This window comes from Arachis ipaensis, chromosome B08, assembly GCF_000816755.2.
Source record: "Arachis ipaensis cultivar K30076 chromosome B08, Araip1.1, whole genome shotgun sequence".
Lineage (NCBI taxonomy): Eukaryota > Viridiplantae > Streptophyta > Magnoliopsida > Fabales > Fabaceae > Arachis > Arachis ipaensis.
The window spans coordinates 41,526,990-41,544,269 of NC_029792.2; the positions used below are offsets into that span (position 1 = coordinate 41,526,990).

Consider the following 17,280-nt stretch of genomic DNA (forward strand, 5'->3'; position numbering starts at 1 on the left):
ACAACCACTTCCGTTCTACATTAGATTGAATGAGTATCTCTTAGATCTCTTAATCAGAATCTTCGTGGTATAAGCTAGATTGATGGTGGCATTCATGAGAGTCCGGAAAGTCTAAACCTTGTCCGTGGTATTCCGAGTAGGACTCTGGGATTGAATAACTGTGACGAACTCCAAACTCGCGAGTGCTGGGCGTAGTGACAGACGCAAAAGGATAGTAAATTCTATTCCAGTATGATCGAGAACCTCCAAGATGATTAGCCATGCAGTGACAGCGCATCAGACCATTTTCACAGAGAGGAATAGGATGCAACCAACGACAAGGGCGATGCCTCCAGACGATTAGCCGTGCTGTGACAGAGCATTTGGACCATTTTCCTGAGAGGATTGAAAGTAGCCATTGGCACCGGTGACATCTTTACACAAAGCCAGCCATAGAAAGGAGTAAGACTGATTGGATGAAGACAGCAGGAAAGCAGAGGTTCAGAGGAATGAATGCATCTCCATACGCTTATCTGAAATTCTCACCAATGATTTACATAAGTATTTCTATCCTTATTTTAGTATTAATTTCGAAAACTCCATAACTATTTTATATCCGCCTGACTGAGCTTTACAAGGTGACCATAGCTTGCTTCATACCAACAATCTCCGTGGGATCGACCCTTACTCACGTAAGGTTTATTACTTGGACGACCCAGTGCACTTGCTGGTTAGTTATGCGAAGTTGTGAAGATATGTTTAGACCATGGTTCTGTGCATCCGTTTTTGGTGCCATCGCCAGGAAATCAATTTCAAACAATAATTCACAACCTGAGTAACAATTTCGCATACCAGAGGATGAGAAGGTATTCATTATTATAGTTTCTTTCAGCCAGGATGGGGAACATCTGCTCACAGTAGCGGTTAGTGAACCGCGCAGTGTCCTTTGCTGGAAAGGTTTTCTCTTTTTCATCGACCTTGATGATCCTCTTGATTCTTTATGTTGAGGGTTTTACTGTTATTAAAGATGGCTCAGCAGCTAGTGCTCTTTTTGTTCCTTTCCATGCTGGTTGTTTGGGAGTAGCTTTCTCTTTACCTTTCTTTGTGGCCATCCTAAAAAGGGAAAAAGTAAGTAGCTTTAAAACTAAGGGTTAGAGCAAGGAAGAGGATGGTACAAGTGATAATCAATGTACGGTAAAGAAGGATGTCGTTAACACATGGTCGCGAATCCATGTGAAAAGTTCATCAATGGAAATATAGCAAGTGCGTTTTGTGGCAATAAGATGCAAGATGTTTATTGGCATGCTGGCAAAGGCATGAGTAGCATAGATCAAGCATTAATTACCAAATTTGATTATCAAGTCTGTTAAACTAACAACCTGTTTGTATTGATAATTATATTCAATAAATAAAATATAAAAAGGGGTTTTGTGAAAAAATAGGCATTAGAGTAGGAGAATAGAATAATTTAAAAATGCGTAATGCCATACGGGCTTTTTGACAAACACTTAGCATGCATGGTAAATATGTTATTAAAAGTATTGAATTTGAACATGCAAACAACCCTTAAGAAGTAACATTAATTGTCAAACAACTCCTTAATGATCTACAAGCAATTATATAGGAGAAAACAATCACGCAATTAAATTTCTAACACCAATTAAAAGAATAAAAAGGAAAAGAAAGAAAAAGGAAACATATATAATGAAAGTAAAAAGAAAAAGAAAACATAAAAAATAATAATGGAAAAGTAAAGAGGGAAGAAGGAAAGAAAAGAACTTTGATGATGATGATAAAGAAGGAGGGTGAAAGTAAAAAGTGAAAAAAGAATAAAGAAGAAAGAAGGAAGAAGAAAGAAATAAGAAGGGAGAAGAAAAAATTAGGATTGGGGAAGAAAAGATAAGATATTAGGCGCTGATCTGGATAAGCTGTGCGGCGCAGGCGACGCGGATGCGTGGAGCACGTTTTGCCTGGGTGGCGCGATTTTGAAGTGACGCGAACGCGTGGGTCACGCGTTCGCATGGAATGAAATGTGCTATTGGCGCGAGTGTAGCCTCGCGCACGTGCAACTCTCTGTTTCGTTCGCATAATGCCAAAAATTAGGGTGATGCGTGCGTGTGGGTGACAGACACAAATAAATTCGCGTTGTAAGTATAGCTTCTAGACCGACAAGAATTATTTTCTTACAAAAGTTTTAGTTGTCACAAGTAACAAAACCCAATAAAATTTTATAACCGAAGTATTTAAACCTCAGGTCGTCTTCTCAAGGAACAGGGAGGTATGACTTATTATTAGCTATGGAAAAGGTAGAATTTTGGGTTTTTAAAAGGTTTGAACAAGTAATTTAATTGACAAGAAAAATAAATTAATAATTAATAAAACTCTTGGCAAGGTATGAGAACTAGAATTCCTATCCTAGTTATCCTTATCAATGGTAATGAGAATTGGGTTTTAATCCCACTTAGTTAAGTCAAGTGGACTGATTAATTTCATCCTCAAGTCCTAGTCTTTCCTTTGGAAAGGCTAGAGTTATTGGAACTTAAATTAATCAGCAACTCCTAATTTCAACCACTGCTTTATTTGATAACTCAAGCGTCACCAATTACTTAACCAGAGCCAAAAGGGAAAAATATCTAAATTAAATTAAAAACATTCATATAAATAAAGCAAAGCAAAGTCAAATCTGAAATACCTCAAATTATATCAAATAAAACATTCAAATCTAAATACAAAGAATTCATAAGCCAAATTGGTAACATGAGTCAGATACGAATAAAAGCATTAGAATAAATAAAAATATAAAAGGAATATTAAACCTGAGAAGAAGTTGAAATTCTAAATCCTAATATAAATCCTAATCCTAATCCTAAGAGAGAGGAGAGAACCTCTCTCTCTAAAAACTACATCTAAATTATGAAAAGTGAAATATCCATCGTCTCTCTTCATTCCTCCACTTTTCAGCCTTTAATCTGTGTTTTCTGGGCTTGAAACTGGGCCGGAAATAGCCCAAAAATCGCTGATTGCGAAATCTGCCACGCTGATTTTTGTCACTGCGATGCATCTGCGTAGAGCACGCATTTGTGTCACCTATCTGTACGGCCACTATGACAAATTATATATCAAATCGAAGCTCTGGATGTTAGTTTTCCAACGCAACTGAAACCGCATCATTTGGATTTCTGTAGCTCAAGTTATGGTCATTTTAGTGCGAGAGGGTCAGGCTGACAGTTTTGCAGTTCCTTCAACTTCTTGTATTCCTTCCACTTTTGCATGCTTTCTTTCCATCCTCTAAGCCATTCCTGCCCTATAATCTTTGAAAACACTTAACACACATATCAAGGTATCGAATGGTAATAAGAGAAGATTAAACATATCAAAATTAAGACCAAAGAAGCATGTTTTCAATCATAGCACAAAATAAGGAAGGAAAATGTAAACTCATGCAAATCATATGAATAAGTGTATGAAAGATTGATAAAATCCACTCAATTGAGCACAAGATAAACCATAAAATAGTGGTTTATCAGTGACGCGCACGCGTGAATGGCCTCTTTTTGAAGAATGACGCGGACGCGTAGGGCATGCGTTCGCGTGATAGGGCTTGTGCTTCCAGCATCATTCCAGCCCCATTCCATCATAACTTTCTGCCATATACCTCTTTATGTCAATTTTTGCAGGGTCACGCATGCGCATGGGCAACGCGCACGCGTGGGTGGTTGATTTTTTCAAATGATGTGGACGCGTAGGGCACGCGTTTGCGTGGGCATGCTTGTGCCTAAGGCACTCCTCCAGCCATGCTCCCGTGTGACTCTCTGCCTCTTTTCTTCATTGTTTCAAATGCACCTGTGACGAAGACGTGTCAGTGACGCTTACGCGTCGCATGCATTTTTTTTATGCAGAATACAAATGCAGATGTAGGCTATATGCAGAGAATATGAGAAGAGTCATTAACAAAAAGTAAAATAAAACTAAGACTGAAACGGAACAATCATACCATGGTGGGTTGTCTCCCACCTAGCACTTTGCTTTTACGTCCTTAAGTTGGACGTTCTTCAAGCTCATTCTGCTTCTGTTGGTGGGTCTTCCAAGAGGAAAACCTCTAGCTCTTTGTGATCCTTTATTTTCTCACCATGATAAAGCTTTAGGCGATGTCCATTGACCTTCATGAATTTAGAGCTTGAAGAATGACGCAGGTGAAAAACTCCGTATGGCTCTGCCTTTTCTACTCTATAGGGACCTTCCCATCTTGATCTTAGTTTTCCTGGCAAGAGTCTCAGTCTGGAGTTATAAAGAAGAACTAACTCCCCTGGTCTGAATTCTCTCCTTTTTATGTGCTTGTCATGGACAGCCTTCATCTTCTCTTTGTGTCGCCTGGAGTTGTCATATGCTTCTAGGCGAAGGTTCTCTAGTTCTGCTAGTTGCAGCTTCCTTTCAGCACCAGCTTCTTCAAAATTCATGTTGCACTCTCTCACAGCCCAGAAAGTCTTGTGTTCCACCTCTACTGGAAGGTGGCAAGCCTTTCCGTACACTAAGCGGAAGGGGCTCATCCCAATGGGTGTTTTGTATGCTGTTCTATATGCCCAGAGTGCATCTTGTAGCCTGGCACTCCAGTCTTTCCTATGAGGCTTTACTATCTTCTCCAAAATGTGTTTAATCTCCCTGTTAGACACTTCTGCTTGTCCATTGGTTTGGGGATGATAAGCTGTTGCTACTTTATGAACAATTACATGCTTCTTCAGTAATCCTGTTAGTCTCTTGTTACAAAAGTGAGTGCCTTGATCACTCACAATTGCTCGTGGTGATCCAAAACGGCAAATAATATGGTTTCTAACAAAGGAAACAACGGTGTTAGCATCATCAGTACAAGTAGGAATGGCTTCCACCCATTTAGAAACATAATCTACAGCTAACAGTATATAAAGGTAACCATTAGAGTTTGGAAATGGACCCATGAAGTCAATGCCCCAAACATCAAAAATTTCACAGAAAAGCATAATTTTTTGAGGCATCTCATACCTCTTGGATATATTACCAAATCTTTGGCATAAGGAACAGGATTTACAAAATTCAGCAGCATCTTTAAAAAGAGTAGGCCACCAGAATCCATAGTCTAAAATTTTTCTAGCTGTTCTTTGAGGGCCAAAATGTCCTCCACTCTCAGAAGAGTGGCAGGCCTCTAAAATGGACTGGAATTCTGATTGGGGTACACATCTTCTAATTACCTGGTCAGCACCATACCTCCATAAGTATGGGTCATCCCATATATAATATTTAGACTCGCTTTTCAGCTTGTCCCTTTAATTCTTAGTAAAATTGGGAGGAAAAGTATGGCTAACTAGATAATTAGCTACAGGTGCATACCAAGGAGCTACTTCGGATACTGCTTGCAAACTATCAAATGGGAAAGTATCATTGATAGGAATGGAGTCGTCCTTAATGTGTTCAAGGCGACTCAAGTGGTCTGCCACTAAATTCTGATTACCACTTCTATCCTTAATTTCTAAATCAAATTCTTGCAGCAACAGTATCCAACGTATCAATCTTGGTTTGGACTCTTTTTTAGCTAATAAATATTTTAGAACTACATGGTCTGAGTACACTACTACCTTAGTACCAAGTAAATAGGCTCAGAATTTATCCAGAGCAAAAACAATAGCTAGAAGCTCTTTTTCAGTAGTAGTGTAATTAGACTGAGCAGCATCTAAGGTCTTAGATGCATAAGCAATTACGAAGGGATCCTTACATTCGCGCTGAGCCAGCGCCGCTCCTACTGCATGGTTGGAGGCATCACACATAATCTCAAATGGCTGGCTCCAGTCTGGTCCTCTCACAATTGGAGCTTGAGTCAGGGCGATCTTCAGCTTATCAAATGCTTGCATGCAATCTTCACTGAACTCGAACTCAATATCTTCCTGCAACAGTCTGGATAAAGGTAATGCTACCTTACTGAAGTCCTTAATGATTCTCCTGTAAAAACCTGCATGGCCAAGGAACGAACGGACTTCCCTCACGAAGGAGGGCTAAGGTAAACTAGAAATGACATCCACCTTTGCTGGATCTACAGAAATACCCGTATTAAAAACAACATGTCCTAGAACAATCCCTTATTTTTACCATAAAGTGACATTTTTCAAAATTCAATACAAGGTTTGAACTAACACACCTGTCTAATACTCTAGCTAAACTTTCCAAGCAAAGGTTAAATGAATCATCATAAACGCTAAAATCATCAATAAATACTTCCATACAGTTCTCAATAAGATCTAAAAAGATACTCATCATGCATCTTTGGAAAGTAGCCGGTGCATTACATAAGCCAAAAGATATCCCTTATATGCATACGTTCCAAAGGGACATGTAAAAGTAGTCTTCTCCTGATCTTCAGGAGCTATATGAATTTGAAAATAGCCTGTATAACCATAAAAAAAAACAATAATGGGATTTACCTGAAAGGCAATCAAGCATCTGATCAATGAATGGCAAGGGGTAGAGATCCTTGCGAGTAGCTTAGTTGAGACGCCTATAGTCAATGCAAACTCTCCATGAATTCTGCACTCTAGTTATCAGGAGCTCTCCATGCTCATTCTTTACTATTGTGACTCCAGACTTCTTGGGCACCACTTGTACTGGACTGACCCATTCACTGTTTGAGATGGGATAAATGATATCTGCTTCAAGTAGCCTGGTCACTTCTTTCTTGACAACTTCTAAGATGGTAGGATTCAATCTTCTTTGGGGTTGACGGACGGGTTTTGATTCCTCTTCTAAATATGTTCTGTGCTCATAAACTTGAGGGCTAATGCCTACTATATCCACCAAGATCCATCCAATTGCTTTCTTGTGCTTTCTCAGTACACCGAGCAGTTGCTCCTTCTATTGTGAGGTGAGTTCCCTTGCAATGATAACTTGGAATTTCTGATTATCCTCAAGGTAAGCATACTTGAAGTGTAGAGGAAGGGGTTTCAATTCCATATTCTGCTCATGGCTAGGCTCTAGATCATCCGGGGCTAGTGATAATGGTAAAGTGTCTTCATTATGTTCAGAGGGGTGTCCCCACACTTGGACATTGCTCCATGTGTTTCTCTTCTACTTCTTCTTGGTGAACTTCAGCTATAGTTTCATCAATAATGTCGCACTGGAAGATAGAATGATCTTCCGGAGGGTGCTTCATAGCCTCATTTAAACTGAAACTCACTGTTCTGCCATCTATTTCAAAGGAGTAAGTTCCTGAGAATGCATCCAGCTTGAACTTCGAAGTTTTCAGGAATGGTCTTCCATGTAGGATTGATGATGGTCTTCCTGAGTCATTAGGGGGCATTTCCAGGATGTAGAAGTCAATGGAAAATGTGAGCCCCTTAATGCTCACTAATACATCTTCAGCAATTCCAACTACTGTAATAATGCTTTTATCTGCTAACACAAAATGAGCTGCCGACCTTTTTAAGGGGGGAGCCTTAAAGTATCATATATAGACAATGGCATTATACTAACATACTCTCCTAAGTTGCACATGCAATAAAAAAATATTACACCTCCAATGGTACAATTTACCATACATGGACCTGGATCACTACATTTTTCAGGTATACCTCCCATTAAAGCAGATATAGAACTACCTAAAGGAATAGTTTCTAATTCATTAATTTTATCTTTATGTATGCATAAATCTTTTAGAAACTTTGCATATTTAGGTACTTTCTGAATAACATCAAAAAGGGGAACAATTACCTCAACCTTTTTGAAAATTTCTACCATTTTGGGATCAAGTTCCATATGCTTTTTGGACTTCCTTGCAAGGTGTGGAAATGGGATAGGAATGGCGCCACTTGCAGCCTCTGCATTCTTTGGTGCTTCATTCCTTGGCTAAGCTGATTCTTCTTCAACCTTGTCTTGTACTTCATCTTCCTATTCAGCATCTTCTATTTCAGTATCTTCCACTTCCACTGAGTCTTTAATTTGGATGTGTTCTATTAGGCTTGGCTCCTCCTGGTTCCTCTCTTGCAGTATGGTTCCGGACCTCAAAGTGATGGCATTGATGCCACCCTTGGGATTAGGTAAGGTTGGTTAGTGGAAGTAGGTAATGAATCTATCCGGGCGGCGAGAGCTTATAAAGTGGCATTCAGACCATTTAGAGTAGAGTTCAGTGTAGTCTGCATGTCTTGTTGTCCTTGTGCAAGAGAACGAAGCATCTCGTCATTTGATGAGGAAGTAGGGTAAGTGATCTGTGGGACTTGTTATTGGTTATGCTGGGGTCCTTGTGACTGTCTTAGGTGAGGAGCTCTGTAAGGTTGGTTCTGATTCTGCTGTCTGTTGTTGTTATTCAACCTCTGGTTTCCATTGTTATCTCTACCTCCTCTGTTATAGTTGTCCCTCCAGCCATGGTTGGAATTATCTCTCCAACCTTGGTTGGAGTTGTCCTGCCATCCTTGGTTATAGTTTTCTCCTTGGTTGTAGTTGCCGCCTTGTTGATTGTATCCTTGATTCGGGCGGTCATAAAAGTTATGAGTAGCTGCCACAGTGTTGTCTTCTTGTTGGAGCTGCGGGCATTCATCAGTATAATGACTATATTCAGCACATATTCTGCATACTCTTTGTGGAACTAATTGTTGGCTTTGTTGTGGTGAGAAAGGCTGAGCTTGTTGTTGTTGGTTCAACTACATTTGCTTCAGTAAGTTGGTCATTTCACATATACTCTGTGTAAGAGCAGAAGTCTCAGTATTAGAGGAAACTTCTGCAACAACTTTTGAATGGCTGCTCCTGTGCCTGTGATTCCTGGTAGACTCAGCTAAGTCGCTGATCAGTTGCCATACTTCATCTGCGGTCTTGTACTTTTTCAGAGAACCATTACTAGCACCATCTAGTGTAGTTTTATCCCGAGGCTTCATGCCTTTAGTGAAGTAGCTGATTAACACTAGTCTGTCAATCATGTGATGGGGGCATGCGTCTAGAAGGTTCTTAAAATGCTCCCAGTACTCATAAAGAGTTTCTGTTTCTCCTTGAATAATGCAAGAGATCTCTTTCCTCAGTCTGTCTGTAACTTCAACTGGAAAGTATTTTTCTAAGAATTCTCTCCTGAGCGTATCCCAGTTGCTAACAGTTGCTTCAGGTTGGGAGTAGTACCACTCCATCGCCTTTCCCTCAAGAGAAAATGGGAAGGCGGTTAACAGAATAGAAGTTTCATTCGCACCATGATGCCTAACAGTAGAACAGGCTGTCTGAAAATCCCTGAGGTGCTTGATAGGCTCCTGAGCAGGTAAGCCATGAAACTTAGGCATCAAGTTGATTAATGCAGTCTTCAGCTCAAAATCTGCAGCGAGAGTTGGATGATGCACTTGATACGGCTGCAGTGTAAAATCTGGGGCTCCAGCTTCCTGGAGAGTAATCCTCCTAGGTGCTGCCATATTATCTGCGCGTGAATCAACTAAATCAGTAGTAAAGGAGCTTGTTTCTCTCTCAGATGGCGGTTCAGATTCGCCCTCAGATGAGACTGGTGAATCGATAATAATCACTTTACCACCCTCAGAGGCTAACCTGCGCCGAGCTCGCCTAATACGTGAAAGAGTTCTTTCAATTTCAGGATCAAATGCAGCTAAGCTCGGATTAGGCAGTTAATGCGTCATTCAATGAAAGAAACATATAGCTCATGGTAATAAAATAAAAATAAAATATGCAATTAAAAATAAAAATATGTACACTAATTAATAATTTAGCACACAATTGCAACTCCCCGGCAATGGCGTCAAAAACTGACGAGCGGCAGAAGTTAGACCAATTAAGAGATTATAATATAATAGAATAGTGTTGTGAGTGTAGCTTTTAACCAGCAAAAATCCGCCTCATCAATTTAGAAAGGTTGTCACAAAAAGTTTAGAATAAAAATACTGGGAGTATGAGTCCCAGGTCGTCTCCCAACGAGTTGCTAGAAAGGGTGCTATGTTATTAATCAGGAGTTTTCCGAGAATTTTGAGAGTTGAATAACAGAAAATAATCAATTGTAATTTAGTGTAATGAAAATTAAAAGAGACTTATAATATTCTAAATAAAAAGCCTTGACTGGGAGAATGATTAATCAGAAGTTCTATCCTTGTTGGGATCTCTTAAGTGTAGTATCAAAAAGGTTGTTATTTTCACTTAGTTAACCCTTACTAAATAAAGGAAATTCAAGTGATTGAGCTAACTCTTAATTGCAAATTCTAGTCCTCTCCCTTGGGAAGGTCTAGCGTTAGTAAATACAGAACTAGCCAACAACTTCCAATTTAACCATCACTTAAGCCTTCCAACTCAAGTGTCTCATTTTAATCAACCCCCATGTCGAGTAGGGAATCTACTCCATTGACATGAATATAACACTCAGAAAAATATAAGAAGAAGACATAATATATCAAATAAAATAAGGATTGGAATTTAAATCAAAAGTAAAAGTAATCCTTTGCATTAACAATCCATGAAAATAATCCAATTACCACTCTAAACAAGAATTAAGAATATGGAATAAATAAAAGAGTAAGTAAGGAAACAAACTAGAATAGTATCTTCAACGGAGGTAATGACTCTTCAGTATCCAAAAACAAAAGCAATAAACTAGGAATGTAAAGAGAAACTAGAGGAAGAGTAATTTTCTCTCTACATTCAGATCTAAAAACCTAAAAACTATCCTAATGAGAATATGTGAATGTGTGTCTCCGTATGTGTTGAGTCTTTACATGTTCCCTGGCTTTATTCTATGTTTCTGGGCCGAAAACTGGGTCAAAATGCGGCCCGAAATCGCCCCCAGCGTTTTCTGTTAATTTTGCAGATCGTGCAGGTGGCGTACGCGTCAGTCACGCGTGCGCGTCATTTGGCGAATTTCCTTGTCACGCGTACGCGTCGTCCATACATGCGCGTCATCTTGCAGAACTCCATTCCACGCGTACGCGTCAGGCACGTGCACGCGTCGCTGCAATTTACTCCATTCCGCGCGCTCGCGTGAGCCATGCGCGCGCGTCGGTGCTCGCTGGTCATCTCCTTCGTTTCTTGTGTTCCTTCCATTTTTGCAAGCTCCATCTCCATTTTCTAAGCCGTTCCTACCCTATAAAGCCTGAAACACTTAACACACGGATCACGGCATCGAATGGTATAAAGGAGAATTAAAATATACTAATTAAAGATCTCTAGGAAGCAAGTTTTCAATCATAAAACAATACTAGGAAGTGATTATAAAATCATGCAAATCATATGAATAAGTGGGTGAAAACTTGATAAAAACCACTCATTAAACACAAGATAAACTATAAAATAGTGGTTTATCAATGATATTATTGACTTTCTTAGTTAAACTTATTTTGATTCTTTGAACACAACTTTTTGAGTCTTGGCCGTGACCCTAAGTACTCTATTTTTCAGTATTACTACTGGATACATTCATGCCACAGACACTTTACCTGGGTGAACCTTTTCAGATTGTGACTCAGGTTTGCTAGAGTCCCCAGATAGAGGTGTCTAGAGTTCTTAACCACACTCTTTTTGCTTTGGACCATGACTTTAACCCTTCAGTCTCAAGCTTTTCACTTGACACCTTCACGCCACAAGCACATGGTTAGGGACAGCTTGGTTTAGCCGCTTAGGCCAGGATTTATTCCTTTGGGCCTTCTATCCATTAAGGCTCAAAGCCTTTGGTCCTTTTACCCTTGCCTTTTGGTTTAAAGGGTTACTGGCTTTTTCAATCTGCCCTCTGGTGCACGAAATTGTGATCTCAGGCAACGGCGCCAGAAACTCTGTACGCATGTCTTAATAAATCGTTTTTCATTCACAATTTCGATACAACTAACTAGCAAGTGCACTGGGTCGTCCAAGTAATAAACCTTACGTGAGTAAGGGTCGATCCCACGGAGATTGTTGGTATGAAGCAAGCTATGGTCACCTTGTAAATCTCAGTCAGGCGGATATAAAAAGGCTATGGAGTTTTCAAAAATAAATAATAAATAAACATAAAGTAAGGATAGAAACACTTATGTATATCATTGGTGAGAATTTCAGATAAGTGTATTGTCAATGGCTGCATCCTATCCTCTTGTGAAAATGGTCCAAATGCTCTGTCACAGCACGGCTAATCATCTGAGGTTCTCGATCATACTGGAATATGATTCACCCTCCTTTTGCGTCTGTCACTACGCCCAGCACTCGCGAGTTTGAAGTTCGTCACAGTCATTCAATCCCAGAGTCCTACTCGGAATACCACAGACAAGGTTTAGACTTTCCGGACTCTCATGAATGCCGCCATCAATCTAGCTTATACCACGAAGATTCTGATTAAGAGATCCAAGAGATAATCATTCAATCGAAGGTAGAACGGAAGTGGTTGTCAGGCACGCGTTCATAGAGAATGATGATGATTGTCACGTTCATCACATTCATGTTGACGTGCGAATGAATATCTTAGAAGCGGAATAAGCTGAGTTGAATAGAAAAACAGTAGTACTTTGCATTAATTCATGAAGAACAGCAGAGCTCCACACCTTAATCTATGGAGTGTTGAAACTCTACCGTTGAAAATACATAAGTGAAAGGTCCAGGCATGGCCGAATGGCCAGCCCCCAAAACATGATCACGGGATCAAAAATACAATCCAGGATGTCTAATACAATAGTAAAAAGTCCTATTTATAATAAACTAGTTACTAGGGTTTACAGAAGTAAGTAATTGATGCATAAATCCACTTTCGGGTCCCACTTGGTGTGTGCTTGGGCTGAGCTTGAGTGTTACACGTGTAGAGGTCAATCTTGGAGTTGAACGCCAGTTTGTAACGTGTTTCTGGCGTTCAACTCTGGCTTGTGACGTGTTTTTGGCGTTTAACTCCAGACAGCAGCATAGAACTGGTGTTCAACGCCCTTTTACGTCATCTAAACTAGGCCAAAGAGGGTTATTGGCTTTTTGCTCTTGCCTCTTGGTTTTAAGAGCTTTGGCTTTTTCTGCTTGCTTTTTCTCTCTATTTTTTTTGCTATTTTTTTTCTTTTTTTTTTTCTGCAAGCTTTGTTCTTTGATGCTTTTTCTTGCTTCAAGAATCATTTTTATGATTTTTCAGATTATCAAATAACATGTTTCCTTGTCATCATTCTTTCAAGAGCCAACATATTTAACATTCTCAAACAACAACTTCAAAAGACATATGCATTGTTCAATCATTCATTCAGAAAACAAGAAGCATTGTCACCACATCAATATAATTAAACTAAGTTCAAGGATAAATTCAAAACTCATGTACTTCTTATTCTTTTGAATTAAAACATTTTTTCATTTAAGAGAGGTGATGGATTCATAGGACATTCATAACTTTAAGACATAGTTACTAATTACTAATGATCATGTAATAAGACACAAACATGGATAAGCACTTAACATATAGAAAATGAAAAACAGAGAATGCAAGAACAAGGAATGAGTCCACCTTAGTGATGGTGGCGTTTCCTTCTTGAGGAACCAATGATGTCCTTGAGCTCTTCTATGTCTCTTCCTTGTCTTTGTTGTTCTTCCCTCATTTCTTTTTGATCTTCTCTAATTTCATGAAGGATGATGGAGTGCTCTTGATGTTCCACCCTTAGTTGTCCCATGTTGGAACTTAATTCTCCTAGGGAGGTGTTGATTTGCTCCCAATAGTTTTGTGGAGGAAAATGCATTTGAGGCATCTCTGGGATCTCATGGTGATGGGCTTCATGCATCTCTTGAGATCCATGAATGGGCTCTCTTGCTTGCTCCATCCTTTTCTTAGTGATGGGCTTCTCTTCCTCAATGGGAATGTCTCCTTCTATGAAAGTTCCAGCTGAGTAACAATGATGGCAAATAAGATGAGGAAAAGCTAGCCTTGCCCCAGGAGAGGGCTTTTTGGCTATTTTGTAGAATTCGAGGGAGATGACTTCATGAACTTCTACTTCCTCTCCAATCATGATGCTATGAATCATGATGGCCCGATCCACAGTAACTTCAGATCGGTTGCTAGTGGGGATGATGGAGCGTTGGATGAACTCCAACCATCCTCTAGCCACAGGCTTGAGGTCCAGTCTTTTTAATTGAACCGGCTTGCCTTTGGAGTCAATCTTCCATTGAGCTCCTTCCACACCTATGTCCATGAGGACTTGGTCCAACCTTTGGTTAAAGTTGACCCTTCTAGTGTAGGGGCGTGCATCTCCTTGCATCATAGGCAAGTTAAACGCTAACCTCACATTTTCCGGACTAAAATCTAAGTATTTCCCCCGAACCATTGTAATATAATTCTTTGGGTTTGGGTTCTTACTTTGATCATGGTTCCTAGTGATCCATGCATTGGCATAGAACTCTTGAACCATTAGGATGCCGAATTGTTGGATGGGGTTTGTTAGAACTTCCCAACCTCTTCTTTGGATTTCATGTCTGATGCTAGGGCATCTTGGCCAGTTTCACTTACCTTTTCTTTACTGTTTTTAGGTTAGTTTCATGCATTTCTGTAGGAAATAAGCTACTTTTGGGTAGATATTCACTTATGCCTTGATTCAAGCATACATTGTGCATTTTACATAATTTCATGAGGATTTTGCATAAGTTTAGTGACAAATATTGTGCTGCCTTACTCATGACTTGGACTAGAGCTTTGATACACTTTATTGCTTGATTTCAGGACCAAAAGGAAGCAAGAAAAGGGGAGGTAACTTGCAAGGTTAACGAGAAAAGTGATTGCCAATAACACTCTCAAAAAGCCATCAATGCCCACGTTAGAGAGTCACGTTAACTAAGTTAACGTGAACTCTAAATGTGGAGAAGAGAAGTTGAGCCAACGTTAGTGACACTTAACATTGTCACTAACGTTGGCAATTACTCATAAGTGGCCACGTTAGAAGCCACGTTAACCTAGTTAACGTGGACTCTAACGTGAGACCTAGGGGCACATAGGAACGTTAGTGACAATGTTGAATGTCACTAACGTTCTCGAAGGTTTACAAGGCAACGTTAAAAGCCACGTTAACCTAGTTAACGTGGACTCTAACGTGAGACCTAGGGGCACATAGGAACGTTAGTGACAATGTTGAATGTCACTAACGTTCTCGAAGGTTTACAAGGCAACGTTAAAAGCCACGTTAACCTAGTTAACGTGGACTCTAACGTGAGACCTAGGGGCACATAGGAACGTTAGTGACAATGTTGAATGTCACTAACGTTCTCGAAGGTTTACAAGGCAACGTTAAAAGCCACGTTAACCTAGTTAACGTGGGTTTTAACGTGAGGCAAAGGGGTGCATTGGAACGTTAGTGACATTGTTAAGTGTCACTAACGTTCTCGAACTTATATTCTCACTAAATATTAACACCCCTAATGTCCTGAACTAAAGTCTCCACCCACTTCGCACTTTCTCTCTGCAAGTAAAGCCAAGCCCAAATAAAGAAAGGAACTGCTTCAAACTCAAGATCCAAAGGCCCAAGACTTGAAGAATCACACTAGAAAGAGTAGTATATATAGGAGTAGCTTTGAATTGAGAAGAAGTTCTGGAGGCTGGGAAAAAGAGAACTACTCTCTGTATTTTACTTTCTTTGCAATTTCTAGTTTTATGATGTGTTCTCCATCTTTGTTTTCATTTTCAAGAGCTATAAACAACTAAACCCCTTTCATTGGGTTAGGGAGCTCTGTTGTAATTTGATGGATCAATACTAATTTTCATTATTCTTCTTCTATCTTTCCTCTTGATTTTACTTGAAAGCTTGCTCTTATTTCCTTTCTCACTCAGGGACAAGGCAGCCAAGTGGCTGGAATCCTTCCCAAGGGAGAGCTTGACAACTTGGGAGGATGTGGTGAACAAATTCTTAGCAAGATTCTACCCTCCTCAACGAATCAATAGGCTGAGAACTGAGGTTCAAACTTTCAGGCAACAAGATGGTGAGACTCTATATGAAGCATGAGAGAGGTTCAAGGACTTAACAAGGAGGTGTCCACCTGACATGTTCAACGAATGGGTGCAGCTGCACATTTTCTTTGAAGGTCTCTCTTATGAGTCAAAGAAGGCCGTGGACCATTCATCTGGAGGATCTTTGAACAAGAAAAAGACCATTGAGGAAGCCATAGATGTTATTGAAACAGTAGTAGAAAATGACTACTTCTATGCTTCCGAAAGAGGGAACACAAGAGGAGTGATGGAGCTAAAAAATGTAGATGCTCTGTTGGCACAAAACAAGCTCATTACCCAGCAGCTGGCTGACCTCACCAAGAAAATGGAGAGGAACCAAGTAGCAGCAATCTCATCTTCATCAACAATCCATGAAGGAGTGAATGAAGAAGCAGAGGGGAGTCAGGAGCAAGCCAACTACATTGGGAATTCACCAAGGAAAAACTATGATCCATACTCCAAGACTTACAACCCTGGATGGAGAAACCACCCAAACTTTGGGTGGGGAAGTAAGCAAGATCAAAATCAAGACTAGAGGACATCTCAACACCCCCATAACAACACTTCTCCACACACTTATCAAAACCAAAACAGCACATCTGCTCCGAACCACTCATCAATTGATGACAAGCTTTCTAAGATCGAAACCTTCATTGAAGGAATATGCAGAGACATTCAAGACAGTAAAGCATTCAGAGAGGAAGTGCAGCCAAACATGCAGAATCAAAATGCTTCCATCACAAAACTGGAAACACAAATCAGCTATCTATTTAAGCAGCTTCCTAACCACAATTTTTGCTATGATGCCCATTCAAGCAAAAGGGAGGAGTGTCAAGCTATCACACTTAGGAGTGGGAAGGAACTGAAGGAACATCCCCAAAAACCACAAGAAGAGGGCTCAAATAAAAAGGGAGAAGAGCAAGATGGAACGCAACCCCCCACGCCAAGTCTGCAGAAAGAAAAAAAAGATACCCCAACTGAACATCTCAAGAGCTCCATACCCCCAGCTATTGAAGAAAAAGGAAGATGACAACCAGTTCTTGATATTTTTGGAAATCTTCAAGAAGCTACAAATCAACATACCATTTGCTGAAGCCATAGAACAAATGCCACTTTATGCCAAGTTTTTGAAGGAGCTAATGACTAAGAAGAGAAGCTGGAAGAACAATGAGACTGTGATACTAACTGAAGAGTGCAGTGCTATCATTCAGCATAAACTACCTCAGAAACTGAAGGATCCTGGGAGTTTTCAGATCCCTTGCATTATAGGAGAAATCACAGTAGAAAAGGCTCTTTGTGACTTAGGGGCCAGCATCAATTTGATGTCAGTAGCTATGATGAGAAAGATGAAAATTGAGGAGGCTAAACCAACAAAAATGGCGCTACAACTGGCAGACCGGTCGTTCAAATTCCCTCAC

The 17,280-nt window shown here is 40.0% G+C and overlaps 1 pseudogene; it reads right to left on the reverse strand.

The window, feature by feature from the left end:
• LOC107610980 overlaps positions 1-17,280 on the reverse strand; it is a 174,186-nt pseudogene that overhangs the window by 122,197 nt on the left and 34,709 nt on the right.